Source organism: Bombus pyrosoma, linkage group LG2 (assembly GCF_014825855.1).
Source record: "Bombus pyrosoma isolate SC7728 linkage group LG2, ASM1482585v1, whole genome shotgun sequence".
NCBI lineage: Eukaryota > Metazoa > Arthropoda > Insecta > Hymenoptera > Apidae > Bombus > Bombus pyrosoma.
In genome coordinates, this window is record NC_057771.1 from 10,076,582 (window position 1) to 10,100,771 (window position 24,190).

General features: G+C 40.7%; 1 long non-coding RNA gene across 1 annotated transcript in view; it reads left to right on the forward strand.

The window, feature by feature from the left end:
- Positions 1–3,327: 3,327 nt before the first annotated feature.
- Positions 3,328–24,190, forward strand: part of LOC122571945 — a 30,334-nt gene continuing 9,471 nt past the window's right edge. Inside the window, exons 1-2 of the long non-coding RNA XR_006318302.1 lie at positions 3,328–3,424; positions 13,111–13,173. This is a non-coding gene — a long non-coding RNA (uncharacterized LOC122571945). The remainder of the gene's footprint in view (positions 3,425–13,110; positions 13,174–24,190) is intronic.

A 24,190-nucleotide genomic window follows, 5' to 3' on the forward strand; every position in this document is an offset into this window, starting at 1 on the left:
TTGTCATAATAACTTGCGCTGCTAATCATCTTGTACAATGCGATCATTGTATAACAGAGCGGAGAATAGATCTCACCGATACGAGGTTAACCTTAGGACTTCTGGAAGATTTGTTTCGATGAATTGTTTCGCGACATATCAATCGACTCTGTCCATCGATCGTTTCTCGATATCTAACTTCGGTTTCCGATCGGACGAAGGAAAATTCCGCGAGTGCTCGCAAACATTCTGCAAAGGAGGTTTTTTGTGGCCACGGATCGATTGACGAACGTTTCGCGAACTGACGGCCATTCTTTGTGAAACAGTACACGAAACGGAGAACACGGAGGTTCAGTGGAAATGAGGACGGAAAAATCGAGAGGGAATCGGCTGAGAGCAGCAGAACGGATAGAAAGATACGTTATGGGTCGGGAGGACGACGCATTGCCACCGGTATCATCCAGAAAATGGTCGAAAGCTTAGACATCTGATATTGACAGCGACGAGATACCTTATCGCGGAGACATCGTACGTTACGTTTCTCAGTCGAATAAGGATATCGAGGATTGCCCAAATAGAATTTCTTTCTCGTTTCTTGGGATTCTTCTCGTTGAAGCTCGATCCACGATACAGAAGTACGCGAGGAGAAATTACATTCTGGCTTCGCTATATCATCTGGCCCAGCAAATTATCACCGCTTTTGACTTGTCCATTGATCAAAGCTTTAATCTTCGTCATCTTCGCTCATCGCTGACTCGGCCTGATCTCTCGATAAAAGTTCGTATTTCTATTCAGATCAATTTCATATCATTTAAAACTCTTGGTGTTTCATTAACTTTTTCTCACCTCTGTCGATTAAGTTTTTGCGTCTGTATGTTGAACGTTCTTCTTATTGTATCTCGTAATTGGAAAAAAAGGGCTGGATGAACCTCGTTCAAAGAATCTCGTAACCTTTTAATAGCTATTCGATACCTTTCTTCAGATACGATTCCCGTTGCTGACATTTCCTCTTGTTTTCTTCACGTGTTACGGTAATAATTGACGTGGTTTCCTTTACGAGGCTTTCAGGCGCGCGCTTATTACGAGCGGAAAGATGCAGTTTCGTTACACCGGTGCTTTTTATTTGTAGCTTCGAAAGAAGACGACAAGAAGCGCTCGGCTCAACTTTTTCAGAGCAGCCGTGTAATTTAATGCGTTTTATCCAGTATCTCCGTCGGAGTTGATTTTTGTGAGCGTCGTAGTTAGCGGACCCGACATTTTATATGGAGGGAGATTATAATTTCCTCGTGTTTGCACGTACTGAAACATTATAATCGTCGTGAGAACAATCCGCGGCTACGCTATGTAAAATACTTTGAGAAATATTTCTCTGAATAATTTTCAGGTTACCGTGTCATAAATCATAATACTGTTCGCTATCTTTTCTTTACAGCGAGCAATCAAAACCATAAATATTCACACCAAGAATTGAAGCTTTTACGTAATGATTTTGCTTCAGAATATCGTGAAAGCGTCCTATTTTAAAGCAAGTGAAATTACTTTCGAATACGTTGCGGCATCCTCGTCGAATTGTTTCCAGAAGTTCGAAAGCCCCTGTGACAACATGTCGCTGAATTAACTTAGTGAATTATTGATAAGAGAGCTTTTTAATTTAAATTGCAAAGGAAAATAACTCGAGATGAAATAAGCGGGCAGAATTAAAACTTGAAACCGAGGCGGATCTTCTCTGACGCGTGGAAGATGATAAGTCGAAACGTCGTGGAAACAGGCAGATATCTGGGAACGGTTGATGCAATAAGTAACGTCTGTCGACCTTGATTCCGTAGTCGTGAAGGCAGTGACACAAACTCGTATGACGGTACCGAGGAAGGCCGCCTGAAAGGACGACATGCCTCGAAGAAGGCCCGAACGAGTATACACTCTATTTGTTCATGTTGAATTGAAAGGATGCAAGTGTGCTGTCCTTCGGAAAGTTAGCTCCGAGCAAACGACAATAATACTTTAATGGGTCCGGTGCACGCGATCTGTTCAGCCGGTCCGTGCTCTTGCAACACCCAGCACAATCTCTCCCTGTACTGGACATGTACACGCGTATCTAGATGCAACCGTTGCATCTCGTAGCGATCGAATCCGCTGCTTTTTCACATTCTGTCCTTTATCGACGTTCAGCCATCGGGATTAGCATTGATGGAATGTCTTCGGTCCATGTAAAGACATCGCGTACAAGTAAAACGAGAACATACTCGTATCTCTTGCAGAAGCAATTAATACGGTCTCCGCTTAATTGACTGACATAAAGCCTTGATATTATTATTTCGAGTTGCCTAGGCAAGAAACGACTACGCGACGTCTCTTTCGAGACGACGACGTTTTCTTGACACGAAATACGGTAGAAACGAGACCATTAAAAGGTTGCGTCACGTGTTGCATCACTCTCGTTTGCAGAAAGTTACACGCTGCAGCTGCAGGTAGCGAAACGAGCAACACCGCTCGCCTGCTAAAGTTTCTCAGAAGATCTCGGCGATCGGAATGTCGATCGGTCTTCCATCTTGGACAACGATTTTCTTTCTTGTGGACCGCGCGCCGCACGATATTACCAGCAGCTGTCGCGCGCGTCACGATCCATCGCGTACGAGTACAGTGACATGGCCAGTGATTTTAATTATTATCCGATCCCTGAATCGCACCGCGTACCGCTTTCTGATTCGCAATCGTGATTCCATTCAGTCAAACACCCGTTTAAGCGTCGACCAGTCTATAGCATATTTATACGCGGCGTAATTGGAAAGAATTTATATAAAACTTAACTCGACAGAGTTCCTCTGCGTTTTGTGAATTTCTGCTATTGCAAGCGAGTTTCTGGTTTATAGAGATTATAATCACGTTCTGGCCCGCGGGGCGAAAGGTGCGTTTGAAAAGTTTTTGATTTTAAGAAACTGCGAGAAATGGTTGTAATTCGTTGAAAACGAACGAATGGCAGAAGCGAGGAAAGTTTTTATTTTTTTTTGCCAATTACATTAGAAATGCTGCGATCGAATACACGGTGCATGCATAATTAACGCGGAAACATATCGATGCTTACACGACGTTATAAACTGTGATTTAGGAGCGGACAGGGGCGTCAGAATGAGATGTCTTTACATCCATAAAACGCAATCGTGGAATGCAAATTACCGTGTATCGCGTAGATCATTGTAGAGCACGTCGCTATATCTCGAATGTTTTCTAGTGCACGAGCTAGTGATTATGTCACGGGAATATCCGTTGATCATGACCTAGACCGCTCAGCCGAGAAGCAGCGACGAGAAATCAGGTTTTCATTCGTAATCGTACGAGTGATTGGTGCCCGGATAACATCGCGCGACAGGTTCGTGCAACATTTGCTTCGCGTTGAAGGAACATTTTAAAAATACAACGTTGGATAGCGATTGCTTGAGGGTAGAATGTAGGTATACGATCTTTTCTACCGTTATGAGTTTCTCGATCGTGAGTCATCTAAAACCGTAACGTTGGTTAATAGCAAACGTTGATAGATCTTCACTCCGAGGCCTTTTATCGTTCGCTACGACGAAAAATAAATCATTAGGTAGGGTGGAAAAAGTTTCTTTTGTTCGCGTCACTCTTGATAAAGTGTTTTGCGTTTCAACGCTCGTATCGACAATGGTCAATGAGGTAAAATTGAAAAGGACTCGAACTATCGTTACTCTCGTTATCGGCCTCTTCAAATGACGCGTATCAAATGCGCTTTTTAGTTTACCGGCGTAGGGTGCAATCTCGACGTATCGTTGTTTGCTCGCTTAGATTCAGGTACACGACAATTTCCTAGCAACGATATAGGAAATTTCACAAATGATGTCGTGGAAACATTTCGTTAAATTTTTCCAAAGGGCAGAACGCGTGTAGGTATTTTTGTCGTCCCACCGCGCCGAGAGAATAAAAGTTGGTGACATTGGTGGAAATACAAAACTTTTCCTTCACCCGTCTTATGTGTCACTCGACGAATACATGGTTGATACGGTGCATGTAACATGCAGCTTGACGCAAAGAGCGCTCTCCCGTGAATATGAAAGTTTAATGCTTGAAAGATAGGGTCAACTTGGAAATTTAATGACGTTTTATCCGCGGCTATGGCCTGGAATTTTTGTAGCTCGTTACAACGATAGGGAGGATGCTTTTAAAGCGCGTTGCCGTCTATGAATTCGCCCTTCTTTCGCGATACACTTATACATATACAATATATCGACATGTCTGAACGCAATTACATCGAACCACTTTCGTGCAATTGATGCTGTAACAAAATTTAATTGCATTTATGGTTATGGCACTAGCCTCTGAAACTACTGTTGAGAGCAGGCAGGGTGAGGGGGCAAGGAAGGGAACAAATAAAATATCAATACGTTCAAACCGTCGTCGAAAATATAATTGAGTATCATCGAATGTTTTCAAATTTACTGGTGCACGTGAGCGCATGCGTGCACGACCAAAAGGCATTTTCTCTTTTCTTTCTCACTTTTTTTTTTTTTTTTTTTTATTTTTCGAAGTATGCAGGGAAATTTCATTACGTATATTGCTAAATATTTCCGTGAATTGCGCGTCCGTTCCGATTCAGTCGTCACATTAACGCAAATCGAAAATCCCATCCGAGGGATTAATAATGATAATAGCAACGCGCAACGCGGGGAAGAAAATCGGCATAAAATGTCGAAACTCTCACGTCATATATCGCTACAGTTCCTTTTCTTTTTTTTTTCTTTTTTTTTGTAACTATCGCAATTTCGACGTGTAAGTTTCAAGATAAACAAGGGACGTACAAGTAATGAGATGCTCACAGGCATGTTGCGTCGAGCACTGACACATTAACGTTTTCCGTCCGCCAACGCGGAACATTAACTTTTCCGGGGGATTTCGAAGCTGCGGCATGCTAGACGTGGCCTTGCTTGCGGCTCATTCGGTGGCAAGAGACAGACGTGACAGAGAAAATACGTGCAAATTTCGGAGAAGGGGAGAGTAACGGAACTCCTCTGCTGGCAAATTTCGAAAGTTTCATATCTCATATAACCGAGCCCGTCTGTGATTTTGGACAGCTATTTTCCAGTATCTCGCTTATGTAATTAAATTTAAGCTTCGTCATAATGCCGTCAAGCTTTCTCTCTCGCTTAAACCTCCCGTGATATTATTGGATTAAAAATGATACGAAATGTGCAAAAAAAGGGAGAGGAAGAAGGGCAAAAAGGAGATACAGGGGAAACTAAAATATACAGTATGAAGAATACAAAAACGTTAATCCTACAATTCAAGCGCCATTGTGGTACGCAGCTGTCGAGACTCGTATATACGTTTTAATTTGTCTCGTAACAGCTTGATATTCTGAAATTGAATGTTCCCTGTTGATTTGGTTGAATTGGATAGCACAATTTTCCATGAAAAAGCTTTCTCGATAATTGGATCGACGCATATATGTAAGTAGGTTTACTGTAAATATATGTGGTTTAGTTTCGCGTTTCTGATTGCAACGGAGCGATAAATTGTCTGGCAAATAATGAGATAACAAATTGGGGACGGGGTTTCTTTGAAGTCTCTCTCCCCCCCCCCCCACCACCTCCTCCCGCCCCCGATAGACGCGTACTAATTATGTTTCGACGCGCATGCGATATTTGGTCAACTTTCGCGAACGGTTTATTTCACATTGACCGTTGGAGAATGAATAAAAAACGGGTAAATAATCGGGTTAAATGGTCAACCTTTAACCAAATCTTTGGCAGGAACGTATATTTTGTACGCTGTTATTTCATAAACATAAATTATAATCTTTGTATGTGCGACGAAATTGGTAATTCCAGCCGGTTACTATTTTATCCTGCGCGATTTAAGTAAATTTTATTTAATATATTTAGCCGTGCAGCGAAACTAATTAAAAATTTACCCGCGCCGTTCGATGTTTATTCGAGTTTAATTCCTTCGTAGTTAATAGCTAGAATGGGGAGAAATTGTACTATATTCGAGTCAATAATTGCTCGGAGGGTTTGATCACTTGCTTATGGTTTAGCGGAAAATTGTCGGATAGAATTCAAACGGATCGTGAGATCGTTCGCTTCGAATAAAATCAAACGTTCGAAACATATTCGAATAAATACCCTATCGTTCGATCAAAATTTTATTATTTTCGATGTCGTATCATCGTTATATCGATTGGTAATGGTAACAAGCAACCAGCTGAACCGGCGAAGAAAATGTAACCATATATCATTCTCGCGCTCGAATGTATTTCGCTGTTAGATCCTTTCGAACGTGCACTCGTAATCCCCGTAGCCGCGATTCATAGCTTTTCAACAACGGTGAAAACCTGCAACATCGAGATGCGATTTGTGGCATTCTAACTGACACCATCGCCGTAAAACTAGCATCGATAATGCGCCCGTGAGCGCGCACGAGAAATGCAAATTTGATTAAAGCCACGAACACAAACGTTCTAGCCTGGTCGGCTGGAATCAATGGAACGCAAACTGAAATGGGAAACCGCGAGCAATATTTTTTTTCATCACGCTTACACACGTTTTCGTTGATTATACACCGTCGGAATCGTAGTTAAGCCGGTTGTTACATTGGATTGATTTTCTGGATTTTACCTTGTTCCCCTATTGTAGTAGCTGTTATCATCGTACCGGCTGCAGTCCGACTCTGATGCTCTGCATTCACTGGCCAAACGAAACAAGGGTTCGAGGGGAAAGAAAAGAAAGGGATATAATCGTTGGGAGTACGATCGTTGGGTAGGGCGTTGGTACAATTTACCATTTACATAAGCAAATTAATTTCAACGAAATTTTATATCGCAGGAGAACATTTGAATTCTAATTGCTTAATGCAGCGAGACGAGCGCGAGTTTGTTAGATTTAACTGTGCCACGTGGGCGCGCGCCTTTCGCAATCTTGCTTCCGTTATTAACACTGGATGTCTTTGAAAATGGACTCGCGATTCGCGGACCTTGAAACAGTCTCGCGGAGGGATTTAAACGTGCCTGGGGTAAATGAAATCGCGCTGGATGTAGTTAAACGGCATTACTCGCTGATATACACCGAATATAATGGAGAACTGCAGACATTAAGGATCCAACAATGTTCTCTTAATTTCTCGGCAAGCTTAATCGTTCGTAGTTATGCATTAAAGGGAGGCCAGCATATGTGTGCGCGTACTGCAGGGTGCGAGGAAGCACGATTTAGGAAGTATTATAGTCACGTGAAACAATTGCGAACGGAAATGCTCTCGGTTTCATCGATCATCCTGCAGACACTCGGTAATTAAGAGCGTGGATAGCTCGTGCCGGTTTTAAGTGCACGTATTCCAATTTCCACTTGCGCTTCCATCGTCTGACAAATAATTTTTCACTGTCTTTTAATTTATTTCCACTTGATTTCTTGTGTTGTTTCGGGCGTGCGATTAATTGCCTCGAAAGCGAGAAAGAAATCGATTCGAGCCAAACTTTCGTTATATATCATTTTAGTTGCGATGGTGCGCCTTAAGCTTCGGTCTTTCAATTTTATAAATCAGACGCATTTTCATTTTAACTTTTCGAGAGAACTCTCCTTTGTCTTCGGGGATAATCTAAATTGGTAATGGTATTACCATTTGGCGAATAACTCCGAGCATTAAAACATAATATTCTCTTCCAAGAAGGTAGGCTATTAATCCGCGTATAAGAGGATTTATTTTAACAAATACATTGTCATACAGTTTTCGTTGATTATTAGATTAGATTGAAAAGAAACTGGCTAATCGGTTGTTTGGTCGATTAGCTGGTTTATACCAGCTACGAACTCCCTACGTAACATTAGACATGTAAATATCTCATGCAAGAGCAGTCAGTATCATTTCACGTATAAGTCCCGTGATCGCCTCTGGCAGCGAGGTTCTTCGCATAGCGCAACAGCTCGTAAGGCTATGAGCTAACGTTTCAAGGAGACCGAGTCTCTGCTGTATCGAGTACCATTAGATCTAATAGAAGACCTATTCGATTAGAAACTTTCTTTTTGCCCCCACCCTTTCACAAGATACCGTAATCGTGAATAAATTAGCAATGAATGTACTTTAGGAGACACCTTTGGAAAAAATAGCAACTTTCTTGCTTAATCTATGCAAATGAATACGTTCATAGATCGGAGATGTTTGTTTCTACATTTATTCGTATGACAAACATCATGGGGATAATGGGACTCATCTATGTATATTAAAAATATCGTTGTTCTTCAATGACTAGTCGATTCATAGTTTTAAAATATATTACTGATCGACCATCGATCGTAGGGGAATTACGTTAACAGTGGTTGTGATCCCTGTCAATAAATAATGCGTATCCTCGAATAAACACGCACTCGTCAGTCTGAACAATTTTAGAAATATTCGCACCGTTTTTCCGGTTTATTATCGCGGCGTGAAAAATAGAACCGACGATATTTTATAATAATATTTACGCGCCGTAATAAGAGCAAACACAATTAGTTTCAAGCCGAACAAACAGAGTTTAAGAAGAAAAGGAAAGCGTTCGCCAGAGTTTAATAAGCTAATCTAGAGGCAACTGCTCCGTAAACGGACATGCGAGAGATAAGGTTCGTCAGGTCGAAGCCGCAAGTCGCTCCGAAGAGCACCACCGTTGGCAATTCTGTCTCTTGGCGAGAGATCCCGTAATGACATTTGCCGTCCTTTGCCCACTGGATTGTGTCCGCCATTCTTTCTTCCGTCGCTTCTCTCTTGACATTTGTTTCATGGCGCTTTATCTATCCGTTATTTTTTTAACCGCTATTACGTATAATAGCGCAATTTGTGTAATAGCTAGACTCGGCAGTTTCCGTGGTCGCTCGGTTCGACTCGGCCACGCGAGCAACACGCGATCGCCAACCTGCCTGGACCAGTTCGAGATCTTCTAGGTAGGTCTGGTGGGGAAAATAACCGGCCGGATCTGCTCTGTGCGTGTGATTCCACGCTTAAGGCTGTATACGTGTCCGTTACTTTTTTACCACGAAGCTGCCGAAGAAACCGAAGAATGAGGCCCAAGATAAGGAGCAAGATGGTAGTAAAGAGGATGGAGAGCCGTTCTCGGAGATGCCGGGAGGCTTGACCCCGCTAAGAATCTTGCATCTGCTCTGTCCTTTCTTCTTCATCCTTTGGCTCGTTTGCTTTCTATCCTTCTCGGTTGTGCCTTTCTCTTCTGTCCCTATCTAGCTTAATCTACTTTGATCTTCTTCTCCTTTCTCCTGTCTCTCTTCCCTAGCTCGTACACACACACACACACACACTCTCTCTCTCTCTCTCACTCTTTCTCTCTCTCCTTTGCTCTACCCTTTCTCAACCTGATGCTGCTCAGGGACTAATTTACCGACTCCAAGTCGGTTCTACCTGCCAGCTTCGCAACATTCGTATCGTATACGGGCAAGGCCGGCGTGACCTTTTGCGGGGCCGGGTTCAAAAATTTTGCGGGGCCTAAATACACATTCAAATCCTACACTTAAATTTTACAACGAGGAATTACTTATTTACAAATGCTGTTACATATTTTTATATTTTTTAAGATGAATATTAAATAATAATACAATCCAATAATAATATTAAATAATTTTCCTCGCTTTTTTCGACGCGAAATCTTTGATAACCTCATGAAAATCGATTATTTATTGATTCAGTAGAAAATTATATCGAAATTGTCACAAGCAAAGCAGAAAATTGGAATGCATAACGCGATTCGTAAATCTTTAGCTTCGTTTAACCAGCAGTAGTGGAAATCTTTCGAGTGTTGAGATACATTCCTCCTAAAGCTGTCGTGGTGAATCCGTTGGGATTTAGGACTATTGGAATTTTGGTTTTTTCACAAGGCGAAACTTCGTGGTCCTTCAATATTTGTACTACTCCAAATTTGGATTACACGAGTCCCAATCGCACACCTGAGACGAAGAGTAAAAGAGAGAAATTATCGCGAATAAAATTAAAGGTGACAGCCAACAGAAAGTTGGAAGATACAAACTGGTACTGGAACACGTAAATTTTCTAGCACATTCGTGGGAGAAAAAATTTTTAATTACGTATAATACGAACGAGTCTTTCGAGTGTTTTGTAACTGCTAATGTATTTTTTAATTATTTAAATTATATTAGTTACAATTTTATATTTATCAGATTATGGACAAGCAGGTCATTTTGAATGAGTCTCATAAGAAAAATGCTTCCGTTGGTCCTAAAAGACAATATTTATCAACAATTTTTTGATTACGGATTTTTATGCATTTGAGGAAAATGTAAAAGTATAGAAAGTGTAGTAGGAAGATGGTGTAGAATATGGAAAATAATATATTTGGTAAAATGAGCAGCGTACTGCGGAACACGAAGATACAGCGGTGTTTACAGAACGTCCAACTCTTCACATATAAATGACTGTTCTGACTGAAACATTTGCAATGACACAATACTTCGCAGTACAATACGTGGAAATACAATCTCTCTCGAGGTTCAGCATCCCTCTTAAGTTGTGGGGAATGTAGGCAGCCTTTCATTCAAATTCGGTGTCCCTTTTTCCCAAAAATCGATGCCATCCCGTGTCCCGAGTGAAACGGGGTACGCATCACGATTTCACAGCGACTATTTGGAGGCTTGGACCTCGGTGACAAGGTTTACGAAACGTCGATTGAGGCATTCATATCGGCAACTAGTTAATATTGTAAATAATTTCCTTCGGTACGTCTCAAAACTCGACGTCACGTTTTCATCGCAAACCTTGTACTTTGGCCAACTCCTTATTTGCATCTTGGGGATCGCGACCTCTATGTATAATAAAAAATGCCTAGAGTAGGATGCACATAATACATGAATGTCTCAAGTAAAACAGTCGTTATGATTTGATGAGTGTAAAACAAATCATTATTTGTGTTAAATTTCATAAAAATACAAATATCTGGAGGTCTGTTAATATATAATAAATAAAATATGTTATTAGTCTCTGGTTAAAAAAATTACTAATGTCAGTTCTTTTAGAACTTTAAGAATTTGTTGACCTATAACAAAACTTATTTTGTCAATTATTAATTTAATAGGAACACTTTCCCGATGTTTTTATAAAGAAGGTGAAACATAATAGCAGAACCGGTTTTCTTTTTGGACACAATTGTATATTATTTAATCAACGAGTAATTTGCTGGCACAGAATGTTGAATATTTTGGCGTTTCGCGTGGAATGATTAAAAATTAGAGTTTTCATCAAGGAGCGAAGAATATTAGAAAAGGAATACCATTTAAGAAAACTATATTCTATGCGATGGACGTAGTTTGTTCAAAATGGTAGAATAGTTGGAAGATAAATGTAAATCATTTTCTCAAAAAGAATCATTTCAGTGAAAGTCTAATGATTGTATCCGTGACTGATCTGTATGATTGTTCGGATTTGATGAAATCTGCCGCCTTTTTCACGTGAATGCCGATTAATGAAAGAAGAAACAGTAAGGTTTTAGTGTAATTAACAAAATACTATTCGATTAAAGCTAGGTGAATTATTTAGAGAAGAAGGAAATGATAACAAATTGCAGTATACATAACATCGAGAATCAGAGTCGCGTCACATTTGAATTTAATTTTCAAAATAAAGAACGAAAATTATTTGTAAACGATAGAAGATTAGAAGAAATAGTTTAATTCTGCCGTATATTTTACACTGAAATATACAGTACGTACCACTATGTCTTACTTCGGTTCTCACAAGCACTGTAAGGTAATAGATATTAAATACAGATTTGCGCAGAATGAGAAAACGTTTCCCAACCTTGTAACGTAAGTTATTTGAATGAACTTTGTAGCATCGGCAGTGATTATATACATATATGTCTCATCATAGGAATAACGTAATATATGCGCGCTGTTGTGTCGAGGTTTGGAAGGAGGGGTTTGGATTTATGCTTTAGAGAAGTTGTCAGGTTGAAGCTGGGAGCCTCTCTGATGTTTTTTTGGCAAGACTTATCGTTGTTTTGAGTGCGGAGCATACGGCTTGTATTCTAGATAATAATAACTTCCGTGCTTCTCAAAATATTTCTACCTGGATCGTATTCCTATGTTTCCTTCCTATTTATTTTACTACCTAATCAAAAATTTTGTTAACGGAGGAGATGAGCATGTTTACGCGCGACGATGGGAATTTAATTAAATAAATAGACCTCGCAGATACGATGTTACACGTTTGTGCCGGCGAAAGTTTACGTTCATTCACGGCGCGCCTTCATCCTGATCAAAGAAAGTGTCGTCCTTTACTTTTCAGCTTTTCTACTCGTTGTTTCTCCACTCTCTTTCGAGTTCTTTTGGCGAGACCGCAAGCGAGTACGCAGGGAAGGTACGAGGAAGCGAAAAGGAACGAAAGAAGTAGGAAAGAAAAGAATAGAAAAGGAAGGGAAGAAAGAGAAAGACAAAAACGTCGTACTATTCAGGTGGTCGTACGCGTCTCCGTGTTCTGAACTGAATAAGAGCGGCGACGATGAACGGGAACTTCTCTTTAATTCATTAAAACTTTACGCATGACGTTTTAGATATTTATCTCGGCAACCCCTTTTATCCGCTATGACTTCGTGTACTTTGAGTCTGCCTCAGAGGCTCGACTACTACACTTTTATTTCTGCACCGCGGTTTCTCTTTCCTTTTTCTATACCCCTTTTACGGTTATATCTCATCTCTCTTCCCTCCTGCTTCTGTTTTACTCTCTACCTTGCTTTTTCTTCCCTGTCCTCTTTTTCCAGTTTATCCATTTTCTATCCTCCATCCCTGTCTTTCCTTCGATCTCCTCTTTATCATTTGTCCTTCCTTCTCTCTCCCGCTTTGCAATTTCTTTTTGCGCTATCGCGTTGTTTCTTCTTCGATGCTGGCCAAGCTGCATCGTCGTTTATGGGTTCCCAGGATTCGAGGATGCAGCTGGGTCCAGCTTCTCGTACCGTCGATTCGTCTGTCACTTTCGAACCATCGCGTCTTTTCTCATCGTAAATTTATGGCATTGTAAAAGCGGAATGAAATTTGGCACCAAAGGGAGCGTGAACTTGAGAAAAGAGAAAAGACGAAAAACACACATCGACGTTCTGATTGGAAACGTGGTCCCTAACGATGTGATTTTATGTTGCAGGTATGGCTCTCGTTTCTCGAAGACAGACGATCGGGACGTTACAATGAACGTGGGGCGCCTCGGGTAAGCAGACAAAATCAATTTTTGAAATTCTTTAAACTGACAGGCGCGTGCATGTTCGATCGTCCGATTTACATTCAAATTTCCAGCTGATATTATTGCCGAAGGAAAGGAATTTGTCTTACGATTTTCAGTCCTCTTCCGCCCCCGTTGTTTCTTTCTCGATCTGTGAACACATTGCACACGGTAAAGCTGCATCGATATTTACAGTTGCCTTGTAGAGAAGAGAGTACGCCTGAAACCACTTCTCGATCGTACTTTCAATCGACAATCCTATGTTGAGATTTCATTGTGATAGTGTAGGTATTGATACAGAAAGCGGAAGAAAAGAGAGCTTTCTTTTGTACGGAACACGCTAGAGACCCAAGATATCTAAATATCCTTTTATACGACTGTAGCGGAACTTTTTGTTAATAACAGCTATAATTTAACTGTTTTCAACAATATATTTTTTCCAATGCATACTTAACCATATATTTCCAAATTATTTATACATTATAATTGCTACAGATACGCGACTGTGTGTTATAACATTGCGCGTATGAAATCCTTCACGGCTATTATTATTTTTTTTTATTTAATAATTTACATTCACAATTTGTCCAATTTGGACATTTGGTGAAATTTTTTAGCTGTTTGATTATCGTGCGGATGGCTACCCCCAACGGGGTACCATCTTCGTGTTTGTCAGGTTATATCCTTTGTGAGGGCTATTATTTCACGATAATTTCCTGCTTTAGGTTCCACTCGAATCTACCAAACAATCGTCTCGTCTCAAAAGAGTTACGCTCTGGATCTTTTTCTCGTCATTTTTTTTTTTGCGTTAAACCCGAGGCGCACGATATTACCGAACGATATTCGATTCTCTGAAACCAAGCCTTTAAACGAAGGACGAACGAGTTTCTTATTCGTAACCTGCTGTTATGCTCCCGCTGAGGGCTTAGCCGGTTTTGCAGGTTGAAATTGGCTAGCCGTCTGCATTACGGTGTATCATTATGTTGTTTCTTTTGCGGTAATCCGGTTGCCGCTTCGAAATTTGAGCTATGATACGGAATAACCTAGGAGACTCACGAAAATCAATCGATCTGAATAATTATATCTTTGTATCGTCGTAACGTTTCATCTTACGTCGCGGTTCCTCTATTCCCTTACAATAATTACCTATCGTTTTGTGACTCGAACACCTATCGACGTTTTTGATAGTTACCTTAATGTTCGATGGAATTGAATTTCGACGATCGATAACGTAAAAGGCTTTTTATTACTTGGCCTAATGATCGGTGGCGCAGTTGAATGCACTATCATTTGGCACGATTCTCTTTGCATCGTGAGCCGATGCCTCTGCTCGAAAACGTACGTATGACTTTCGCTGATTTTAGAACGATTAAAGCGCCGAGTATTAGATAACAGGATAGCCGATATATGGGACCGAGTTAATAATCATAGTCGGCTTAATAATTACACGTGTTAGGCGACATATATTCTGCGTTAATATCCAGCCATCGATTGAAAATACGATGCGAAATCAATGCTAATCGATTAACGAAACGTACATACATCGTCCGGGAAACGAGTGTTGTATCTCATGCTGCCAGACTCATGCACCGCGTGTCCCTACCGCGTACCTTCATTGGCAATATTATAATTACGCGCTCAATTATTTTTAAGCTAATTAATGCGTCCGTCGCTGAACAATAGCTGGCAATTCTAGTTTATTATCCAGTTATGAATCCGGTTTCGTTGACGAACAATGGATCCGAACAGTTTTCCTCATACGTTTGATACGAATGCCCTTCATCGATGGAACGAAGATAATTATTTAATTTTGGAATATGTCGATATATCGTCGAGTTGAAATCCGTTCGAGCTGAGATCCATTAGATATAGGCATCTTTTTTTTTTTGGAGGCAAAGTCCAATCAATGGGGATGCCGATACGTTGCTTTTATCCACGTATTTTTCGTATATTTATTTTGTTGAATTTTTAGTCGCCTATAAATTAAATAATGTCGTGTTAGAAATTCGCAAGTATGCAATGCGTAATGTTAAAAAAATATGTACGATTTATAAAAGACGTTTAATGTCAATTTTATTTTACGCAACGAATACAAAGCATGTAACTTTAATTGCAGCTAAAAGAATGTCTTTTCCAATTTGTAGTCATCTTCAGTGACCGATCTCTCTTTTCATCGCGCTACTTTTATTTCTAGGCTAATGGGCTATGCTTCAACCCTCAAGGTGACGCGCTTCAGAATATCAACAAGTTTTGTGTCTGTAAACCGCAATATTCGTTACTACTTTTGTTTATTAACGCATTTTTATCATTACGAGACAGAATTGAAGGGTTTGCACTAATAAAGTTTCAATGCTCAGACTTGATTACGTATTTACAACACGTCTCAAGAAATCATTGGAAAGTAAAGAAACATCACCTCTTTATTGCAGCAATCCTTTTAATTGTTATTTTATAGACAGTTAAAATTCAACATTTAACGATATCTATCGAGTGAACGATCGTTAACATCGTGTAAGTTTTTATCGAATAACGTATCGTATCGCAATTTGGTATCAGGAGGAATTTTTGATGCACACGGGTCAGTTCGGAGAATTCGCAACAAGATCCCGCATCGAGTTACAAGACGCGTGATATAACTTCCCGTGCACATGGTTACTAAGCATTCTACGTCGTGTGGCGGTTTTCCGTCTGCCACGAAACGGCACGTATTCAGACTAATCGGCCTAAAAGCATTTCAAGAGCGACTCGTCGTTATTGCCACTTTCGCGAGCGCTCGCGAAAGGAAGGGACAGAAACGGAAGGGAAAATAAACAGGGAAAGATCACAAAGTCCGAATATGCTAGTTTTTCCAACCATTTGAAAGTAAGCCTCTTGGCGACAAAGATTCCCTCTCGTTACGCAGTATAAATTCGCCACTTATTGATTCACTCGACGGTTTACCTTCTTTATTTAATTAATCATCTACTTTCTTTTTGTCCACGCTCACCGAATCATGCGCAGATATGCGGATATAGCATAAAACTTGTTTTATATATAAATCTGTTTCACTGTCTTCTCAGTGTAAAAGATTACACCTTATAGTATATATGGGGTTAGGGGCGTGTGACGAATCTTCATTTGGATTAGTCATTGTTGTTATACAATAAGGATGATATTTACTGGTACAAATATGATTAGTAGCGATTAGATACTCGAGATGCTAATGACGATGACCTTAGGTTCAATAACGAATGCACGGTCAACTGAATTTACTGGTCCACAATTCAATTGTAACTCAACTTATTTGTCCACAGTACAAGTAGAACTCGACTGAACCTCCCAGTCCAAGTGGAACTGCACTTATATACTCTTCTCTGTATCTCTCTGTACCTCTCGGGTTAATTATATTTTTAAGGGGAGCTATACAACTACTCCATACCTCTGTTAGGTAAAAACGCTCATCCCGTGACCGTGGCTACGTTTAGCGACCAGTCGTGTCACTTCGAGCCCAAGCCTACTGTCATAAATCTCGGGCACACGTAATCGGATTAAATCATAAACAACTACTTCTAAGTTTTATTATTTAAGTACAGCTATAATAAAAGTCTAGACATATCTTTCATCCCCGACATATAGATATTTCCTATCTTTTTTTATACATTTGTGTACTATACATTATACCACCTGTATACATTTATGTTGCTACCCGATAGAAGTTTTATAGATATAAATCACGTATCCCCTTTTTCTTCGTGAGAAATGTATAAATGGTTTCATTTTAAATGATAAAAAATGGGAAATTATTTACACGTTAGCTGGCTCGCCTCTATAAATTCTAACTCATCCAAGTTTTATTTGTCACGGTGTTTGCAAATACATCTACTCGTGGTTCTTACTCCACGTGCACATCAATTAGCTTTATTCTTTAAAAAGTCTTCTCGTGGCAATTTAGGTTTGTTCTACCTTCGTAAAGGTGTCCCAGAGGGACGAGCGTAAAGAAAAGCAAACAGAGAGACGTATCCTTTCCCGATTTCCTCGGTTAGTTTCACGATGTTTCGTTGAAACTGGAGAATTCTTCGTAAGAAAGAAAAATAAGAGAGAGAGAGAGAGACGGATAATTTTCTAACTCTTTCTCTAGAAGCGTAAGAAACATCGAGGATGAAAAGACACGTAACCGTTTTCAAGATCATTCGTTCGGAATTCTTTATCATTTTATTCATATTTTGAACACAAGCCTGTATTTCTCTTTGCATCGTATATTCTTTTCGTATTTTCATTCATCATTCATTTTGATTTCTTCGGTATAAATTTTATAATTTAGTCGACAGTAATGTTGATATTAACGAACGAAACTTCGCCTTGCAATTGTGAGTTGTCGCTCTTGAAAAGTACATCGAATCAACTCCATAAAGGTAACTGTAATCGACTACAAATGAGGCGAGAGACACTAATAGAAGCTGTTGTCACTCTTTTTTGGCCTTTTTCATCGTGATGATTATCATAATGGTGAGAGATGCAACGAAATTCGTTTAGAGAAGAAATTTTTATTTTGCGGAAGTGTTTGTGCCACGAATGGTAACTCGTCGACGATATTTCGCATACCGAATCGCGTAGCAGAAACGTTCTGCGAATATACCGAGCATAGTAGAACGGACGTACATACAGTTATGCGAGTTCGCGTTGTCTCGTAGCAGAACCGGTACCGTTACGCCTTGAAAATGGACTTTTGCAATTTCCTTAAACGTAACGGTGTGAAATTCAGTCTGCCTACCCTTTACCGCGAACCTATTAGCGGTAGAATCGATAGTGTCTCCTCGCGGTGGTGTTTGCATCGTTTTCAATTCCGTTTTCCAATGGTTCGTTCGCACTATCGCGACGTACAGTTGCCGATTCGAACACGGGCAACCGAGCGTTTCTTTGTGTTCTACTTATTCGCCGAAGTAACTTCGAAATTGAGAAATTCAGCAGCGCATCTGCTCGAAACGTCGATTCGTTCAACGTTTATATCGTGTCTCGTTAAAATCTATGATATAATAGTCAAAGAGAGGAAGAAAATTCGCGGGGAAATTCTAATCTGCCGGATAAATCGTAACGCAAAATTTCCTGTTCGCTGATACGTGGATCGTTTTCGTAACTACAGTAAATATGCAGAACTTTACATTAAGATTTACATAATCAGTGTACGTATATTTGCCTGGATTCAATTCACGCTAGACAATTTCGGTGATATTCCACGTAGTCGGGTAGAGGGAGGGGGCGCACTGCGAATCAGCAACGTCGTCAAGAGAGGATGAAAAGGGAGGAGCGGGGGAAAGCAGAATTAATTCTTTGTGGCTGGCACATTTGCTGCGCGGAATTCGCCCGGATTACCAAGACTTCCGTCGGTGGTAAACGAACCCGCAGAGTGGACTGATCTGCAGGAGATCCGTATGCACGTGGCGTTGCATTTCATTAAAGCGAAAGGTGGTCGCGAATGGAAAAAGAAACTCGGGGGGTGGCCCGCAAGGAAAGAGCGTTGGTCCACGTTGATCCAATTACCTCGCCTTCGTGAAATTCACCGGCCATCCTTGTTAACAAAGGACCGGCACCGTCCACAGAGCATAATAAATTTCAATGTTTTTTCCACATAATTATAATTTGGAAACTTTTTCTATTTCGTTAGAGGCTGTAAATTAATGTGGCGCCAGGCGCCGCTTCTCTCGTCATATCGTGCTCTTACCGAGCTATGGTACCCTCCTTTTCTTACCACCTTTTATTACGCTAGTATACCGCGCTTGATAATTTTATACCGCTGAGTAATAGGGCGTCTTCCGGCGGCAACTTTCGACGAAAACCAACCCTCTGACGAAATTGTGCTTCAACTTTCCTTCTTTTTCATCATCTTGGCCGCCTTTGGTCTCTCCGTCGTTTCGCCTGTTTTACTTTAACCACAAAGCCGAGTCGCTAAGGTCCACGGTACTTTTTTACGTTTCTCGAAGAAACACGGCCGTATACGTCGCCTTCTTTACAACGCAACGGTTGGTTTCGCGGAAGCACGAGATTCCTCGCGAAACGCTGAAAGCATCTGCTTCCCTTTCTGAAAATATCGAGACACACGGTTGGCGCGTGTTTTTGTTTGTTCAATTGCAAGCTAGCACGGGATATCGCACGCTCGCAGGCCGGGGAAACGCAGACAGCGGGATTGCTGGCGTAAAGGGAAAACTAGATTTTCGTGTGTTCCACTGTGAAACATTTAGCTCGGAACCACCTCGCGCTTGTACCAACGGTATTTATTCGAAAACTTAATTATTCTCGCAATTACTTGCGAACTTCCACGTACGGGGGTTGAGCGTGCTTGCTCCACGTAAATTTACATTGTGATGCTGTTTCGAAAGTTCTTCATAGTAACCGAAGATGACGAGAACTTCGCTGTTTCAGCGACGAACGTTATATGAGAAATTATTGTCGAAAGTTCGCGCATTTCGACCTTCTATCAGTTCTTTCTTTCCGTTGCCGTGTGTACTTACGACGATGGTCGTTGCAGTTGCGTTCGAAAGTTCGCGCATTGCCAACTCGAAAGCTACGAGGTTGTAACTTTGCATATTCATAGACTGCGAGAAGGAAACAGAGAAATCTTTAACATAATTGTACCATAAACAGAAATATATACTTTATTATTATACTAAACTGCAATTTTCCCTCGATTCTCTTCAAATCGTTTAGATCGCTACAATTCACTGCAATTCGCTCGAGCCCAGCTTCGACTCGCTTCTTTCGATTAAATACGAACCGTCTAGCAAGAACAGAAAGTTGCATATCGATTTTTCCGTACGTATCTCGGTTACATACACGCAATTCTACTCGCTACCGGAAGATATCGTGCTGGCACCAGAAATATACCGAGATACAGATTTAAATATTCATACGGCCATGAAAAATGGTAGAATACTATTTATTACTGTTCGTATCTAACACATAGTTTGGTGGGGTACGTATATGCACATCTTCCACAGGTCCTTTTCGTCTGAAAGAGTCTTGCTCTTGCGAGTTGCTCTTGTTTCAAACAAAAAGCCCATGAGAAGGGGATGGAACTATTCTCCGAGTTTAAGGAATTTACTTTGAAATCCTTTTGTTCTTGTTGCCGCGACGGAGGGAAGGTCTGCCGTATAAAAGGGACACAAACGGAAAGCTCTGTGGCTTTGAAAAATGGATTCGTTCTGCCTTCGCGCTAACATGGACGTATTTAAAAGCGCCGCGAAATAACAGAGAGAAGACACGACGGCTACTTAGTTGGCGCAAATCGGTTCGAAATTCGTTGTAATTAAGTAACGAGTTAACACGACTGTCGGCACCGACGCGAAAACAAAGTGTTAAATGTTGCTAGCGAGTAACAAACGAAGACCGATGGGAATGAACGTCCTTTCTTTCGTTTCCTTCAAAAAGGCAACAAAACCGGATACGCTCGGTCGAGTGTGTCATTACAGAAGCTAAGCGAAATGCGCGAGTTTACCTCTGCTACAGTTATACTATAAATCAGAAAAAGACGAGAAACTGTCTAGGGAAAAATAATGTTTGGGCCGGTGGTAATGCGTTACCAGATACAACAACACAGACAGGAAAAACGTCAACACGATACGTTCTCGGGTGCCCTCGGTCAATCTCAGTGATATTGTCGATATTCCAATAAATATTAACGATATCATATTGACAATATATATTGATCCTTTTAGTTGAGAACGAGCATATTGACAGTGTAAAGGCACCGTTCGAGAACAGTTTGGGATGTTCCCAGTACGTATATTCTAGAGATTATGGTTGTAGATGATGGTTTTTGCTGCGTTCGCGATTTTCGTTACATAGCGAAACTCGAAAACTTTCTGGATTCTCCTCCCGATTCTAAATTCGAGCCAAGATGAAAGGTCTGCCCAACGATCTCCTTCTTCGAAAAGCGTTCAAAGTTATCCGAAGTCGCGCACCCTTGTTTTCTTCGAAAGCATCAGAGGAATTTGTTAATCCACCGTCGTCCTCTCGCCGTAAGCGATTCTGCGCTCGCTTCCTTCTCGGTCGGATACAAAAGAATGTTGCAGGAGCGCGAAACAAAAATTACGTAATCGTGGCGGCTCGATCTCCTGGCCACCGGCCACATTAGAGAAAGGCAAAGAACTTTCCGAAGAATGTTCGTTGGCTCATTTGGTGTCTCCTTTGATTATCGATAATGTCCTTCCTTACAGGAAGGTTCGTATTCTGTCGACTTAATTGGCCGTGGCGAGCAACTATTGCATACGTATTCAACCACAAGATTAGGTGCGAAGAGTATATAATATAGAAGAAGAAGGCGATAAGTATACTTCAAAATTTTCAAAATATTTCTCTTAATGTTAAACCTCGAGGACCTTAAAACATTGTTTGTCTTAACAGCTATGTTCGAACGTAACAGGTTCTTTTCGCGTTGAAACGTTTCATATCGATATATTCCTGTTTCATTACAAAGTGCCATTTAAATCAGAAAATCAATAGGAATGTACCTGTAATCTTCATATGAAATTTGTAAAACCATCAGTGTGTCGTTACTGTTGTTTGAATAAAACTTTGGTTACATCTGAACAGAAAGCAACGCGATTGAGCGATAAAATTTTTCTAAACTTGGAGAATTTCTTATTTTAGAAGATCCCGTTCTCCTCGCTGTCCTTGGCCTCGCTCCGTATTATCCTTTCGTTTCTCGTCTTTCTCGTTCGTTTCCTCCTCCGCGATTCGCTCTTAAGAGGCTTATTTTCAATACGAGAAACTGGAAACTCATGCATTGGGGAGATTCTGTGATCGTTGCTCTTGTCTCGTCTTTGAATGTCCGTCTCGCTTGCCTCATTTTTCTCTCCCACTCGTCTTCATCTTTTGTCCCTTCTTCGAGACCCTCGCTCATCAGTGCCTCGTGATTCCCGTAGTTACCCTCCTTTGTCCTTCGATCTATCCTGCTCTCTTCATCGACATCTAGTTGTTTTAAACTGTCGCTCTTTGACTCGAAACTTTTCGTTCGACTTGTTTTGATTCCTCGACCGTGATATATCGTTCACCTTGAATCCAAGATAACACGTAAACCCTGCGTGATCGTTAACTTATTCGTTTAACCTTTCTTCCTCTGGTTCGTCTCCTGCAAGTACGTCATACGAGCAGGTTACCATGTACGGTTATAGCTCTCAATTACGAACGATCGGTGTATCGCCGCGTTAACTTTCGCCCGAGCTAAAAGCAATTAACCAGGGTTTCCCTTGGATTTCTTCGATTACGTGACCAAGCATACACGTTCGAGTGGTTACATTTAAAATCCGCGTGTCTTTTACTTGTTGCGTCCATGTGGATGCAAACAGGCTACAAATTGATTGCCTAGTAGCGTAATGTAGGTAGCGAGGTTCACATTTCGACGTGGAACACGTTTATCGTCTCAATTTATTCGTTTGTAATACAACGCTGCTTCCATCGATCTTTTACATGCTCCTCTTTTACTATTTTCTTATTTCCATCGCGTCTGTTTCTCGTGTTATTCTTACCGAGAAACTTCGCGACATTATGCGTTAGTGAGTCTGTAGCGTGTATCGTTTATCCACGACTCGCGAACAAACCGTTCTACGTCGAAAGTTTCATCCGCTGGTGGTTAGGTTGTATTTTTCCAAGGAGCACGATGTTTCGTTCGACTGCGAGAAAGCTTTATCTGTTGTATAATTTATAAGTAAGATCGATTGGAGATGATCGGTCGTGAGGAGGAACCGGACAGTTTCGAGTCGAGAGAAAATCGCGATAAGGAAGGAAGTTGTGATAGGAATAACGAGCTTTCTTGACCGCGCGTCACGTCTACGTTAAAGAACAGGAATCGCGATGAACTCTTGTATACGCTCGTTCGCGTTATTAATTGTAACGATCGTTCGAATTACGACGAGATACTTATCGGGACGAAGAAAGCAGCAGTCGTTGAAAGTTAGCAAATATCCTGTGAGCAAGCTTTCGTTCCGGGCGTTTCTGTCGAATTCCCGATCTTATTTCACGTTTACGACAGGATTGTAAATATTTTTAACAGTCTCTTAAAGACTCGTGAAAATTCGTCGAAGTTTGCAGTTAACGGCCACGTAAAAAGAAACTAAAGCAAAGAAAATCAATACTCGAACGAAAGCTGATGAAATTCCCGATTCTATCCTACTATTATCCTTTATCCTCTTTGTTCTTGTTCGAATTAAAGTTACACGAAAACTGGGATTTAGATCTTCAAACACCAAACGGTATTGCAGTTTTCGAGTTTTATTTATTTTCATGCGGAACCACAACGATACATAATACTTATGTCCGATAAAGTGCAACAATAGTCTATATCCTGGATCGTATAACCAACGTAAATCCACTCATTCGTACATCAATGTATCCCAGCCTACCATAAATCATTCCGACATTCTGTAACATACCATAGCGTGGTCGATTAACGCGGCATTAATGTGGCAATTAGAGTCCGATTCCTATTATTCCAACATGTTATAATTAACGTGTCAAGAGCTGCATATTCGACCGACAACCTTTTCCTTCGAAGACAGCTTGCAACGACGCGACTCATTTTGAATCTCGGTAGGGATAATGACTAATGTGTGTACGGACAACCGAGATAATAGTGTTCGCGTTGTTATGAATATTTTTAACGGTATGAAGATCGGTAAAGCGACCGCGTGAGCGTTGACTATTGCTGCACGATATACGTCTAATATTTGTTTATCTGTTTATGAATTTCTTGAAAATTACGTATTTATTGTTTGTATCTTTGCACTTTCAAATGTTCAAAGTTATTCAATTTTCCTTCAAACATAACAGCAACCATATTGTCTTAATTATTGACATTGAAGTAGCGTCAGAAACGAGTCAGTCGTCGTACCGTTAAGGTCGTGAGGAATCTCCAAATGTTGAGAATCCTGAAATCCACGAGGACCATCCAGGCCACGGGGACTTTTGAGGTCACGGAGATCCTAGAAATGTGCAGACCCGTTGAGGTTTCAGGGCTCTTAAATATCTTCGTGGT